Source organism: Mastomys coucha, chromosome X, assembly GCF_008632895.1.
Source record: "Mastomys coucha isolate ucsf_1 chromosome X, UCSF_Mcou_1, whole genome shotgun sequence".
In the NCBI taxonomy this organism is placed as follows: Eukaryota; Metazoa; Chordata; class Mammalia; order Rodentia; family Muridae; genus Mastomys; species Mastomys coucha.
This window is the reverse complement of record NC_045030.1, coordinates 46,749,746-46,752,612: the sequence shown is the minus strand read 5'-3', so window position 1 is coordinate 46,752,612 and position 2,867 is coordinate 46,749,746. Positions and strand designations below refer to the sequence as shown.

Below are 2,867 nucleotides of genomic sequence, written 5' to 3'. Positions count from 1 at the left end.
CATGTGTACTCTTTGGTTGGTGGTTTAGTCCCTGGGAGCTCTGAGGGTACTAGGTAGTTCATATTATTTTAACCATCTTCTTAAGAATATTTGCATAGGAATCAAAATTTGAAGCCAGGAAGCTGACTTCTCTTAATATGTCAAGGCTAATGAGCATGAAATAATGATAACAGTTCAGAAATGTTTGCTCCCAGACTGGGGTTAAAATTTTTCTATAATAGCCAGGCGGTGGTGGCGCACGCCTTTAGTCCCAGCACTTGGGAGGCAGAGGCAGGTGGATTTCTGAGTTCGAGTCCAGCCTGGTCTACAGAGTGAGTTCCAGGACAGCCTGGGCTACACAGCGAAACCCTGTCTCAAAAAAACAAACAAAAAAAATTTCTATAATAGTAATAATTGGGAAATATACTTTACCAAACAAACACAAAAATAAAAATATCCATTGCTTTGGATTCCTTCATAACTTTAACATATATTCAAAATGCATCTAACAGAGGAACAAAATAAGCTTGACATAGAATACCAGATTGCAGAAAGCAAGGCACTTACCTTGGACTTTGGGGGCAAATATACTAATTAAAGGAGATCAGGGGTTTTAATTTTAATTGTACTTTTACTGCTGATGGCAATATGAAAAAATGTTCTTAAAAGAAAACAATGAAATAGTTTGTCCTATCAACTTTCAAATAGTTAGAAGACCAGACTGTTGGGGAAGGTACATCATTTTAAATGTAAATACTCAATTTCCTATTGATTTAAGAACCCTCTCTACCCTGCAGTCTGTCTCCAATACAGCACTTCACAAAGGGAAGAAATGGCTAATCAGTCCATTCCTCTGCCAATCCACCTCTCTACCTAGTCATTAAACAGCAAACACTCAAGCTGAATTCGGCCATGTCAAGCTTCCTCCTGGAATGTTCCCTGTGGCACCCCAATCCAATCCTTTCACTGTCACTTACTCGGCTGCCAAAGCCCCTCCTATTAATAGTAAATCCCTCTCCTACTGACTCACTGCAGCTCCAACTTAATGAAACACACACCAAGAACAAGTTGTTAAATATACAAATGGAATTTCCTACTTAAAAAAAAAACAATCAAAGGGAAAGCAGAAGCCCAGCACGTTCAGACTGTTCCATTTAAGTCTTATCTGTAAGAATTTATGTTGTTTTCCCTGCAGGGCTTGTTCAAATATTTTCGAAAGTTGGTATGCTAGGCATTATGTAATTTCCTACACACAAGCCTAAGTTTCCGTGTAAATAACTTAGGTAAATATAAAGAAGTCAACACTTCAAAAGGTAAAAACTTTGAAATTTTTCTACCAAATTCTTGTTCCTCAACTACAGAAATTTTCAAGCAAATAGCAGAGTAGAATAAGTTACCAATGAGCCCTTCTGAACTCATCTAGCCACAATAATCAACTGTCGGCCACTTGTCCTTTCATCTCTGGCCTTCTACTCTCCCTATCTTGAAAGAGAGCCGGTAACCCCAAGGCAACAAAAGTATTAGGGTTAGGTTATGGAGTACCATGTTAAAAAGTCAAGAATCTTACAGTGTTACTGTAAAAGCACCCTGCCCAACTCCTAGATAGTAACATCTAAGAATTCAGTAAAAATATTGAAATAGTCATATTACTACTCAATGGGAACATTTTATATTTTAAAAGGATAAATAGAAATGAGGTGAAATGAACTTAAATATTTGTAATTAGCAGGAATTCACGCACTTAATCTGAAAACGGAAAAAAACAGACGATTTCACACAATGTGTCATGAAATTACAATTCAACCACTTGAAAAAACGCTGAACACTTATGCCTTCACTGGTCCTTCTGATCCCTAATTATAGATTGATATCAACACAGAAAGAAAACCAGGCATTTTGACGTAAGTGGTTTTAAATGCTCAAAATTAACCCCACCGTTCATTGAGAAATATATGATATGAAAGCAAGACCAAGCTACCTGCATTGCATGTCGTTAAACAGGAATGTATCCACTTTCCAGGGTCATCAAAAAAAAAAAAAAACATAATAAGTTCACATATACCCTTAAACGCAACGCACTGGGCTCCAGACAGAATTAGGAGACCGCCTCCTGCTTTTGCTCCTAACCAATACGCAGAGAGAGAAGGTTGGCAGGAAAGTGCTGCGAGGACAGTAACAAACACCAGCAAGCTCCGGAGCAGGCCCTGCTAGAGCCAGGAATGACGCACTTCGGTAACCCGACTCTTTCTCCCCTCCACCCCCCGCCCCCAGCAGCGGTGCTGACACCGCCAACAGCCCGGAGTAGGAAAAAAGACAACAGAAAAAAAGGCAATGCTTGGACCGCACCAGGTTTCAGTAAGAAACCTCGATTATTCCTCTTTCGACACTAACCACCAGGACTAAACAGGAAAAGAAGCTTCGTGCTTAAGCAAGTCCCATCATGGTGGTTTAAGTCACTAAATTAAGCTGATAATGAGTCCAATCCACAGAGACATATATACAGGGTGTGGCTGCTGTGAAATACGGCGGTCCGTGGGAGAAAGGGGGTACGGAATTTACACTCCAGTGTGAAGGGAAGATGGGGCTTTACCAGGGTCGCGGAGGAGGCGGCCCGCGCATTTTAAGGAACCATTACAAACCAACACAAGCGACTCCTTTTACTTAAACCTAACCCCACAGATCAAAAGTTTCTGCTAGACATAGCATAGAAGCTGGAAATAATCATTTAATCAAAAAACACGACCCTCAATTTAAAAACTACAACCAGAAGAAAGGAGGAGGGAGAGGTAGGGAGTAAGCAACAACATAAAAAACATCCTAGGCCACGGAGGAGAAAGTCTCCCAGACCGGATGAAACTACTAATGCAATATTAAAAATTCAAGTCGAG

At 40.2% G+C, this 2,867-nt stretch overlaps 1 protein-coding gene across 1 annotated transcript in view; it reads right to left on the bottom strand.

The window, feature by feature from the left end:
* The window catches only part of Stag2 (stromal antigen 2), a 124,275-nt gene extending 121,468 nt beyond the window's left edge, over positions 1–2,807 (bottom strand). Inside the window, exon 1 of the mRNA XM_031372636.1 lies at positions 1,958–2,807. The gene's annotated coding sequence lies outside the window, so the exon portion shown is untranslated. The remainder of the gene's footprint in view (positions 1–1,957) is intronic.
* Between the last annotated feature and the right edge of the window lie 60 nt (positions 2,808–2,867).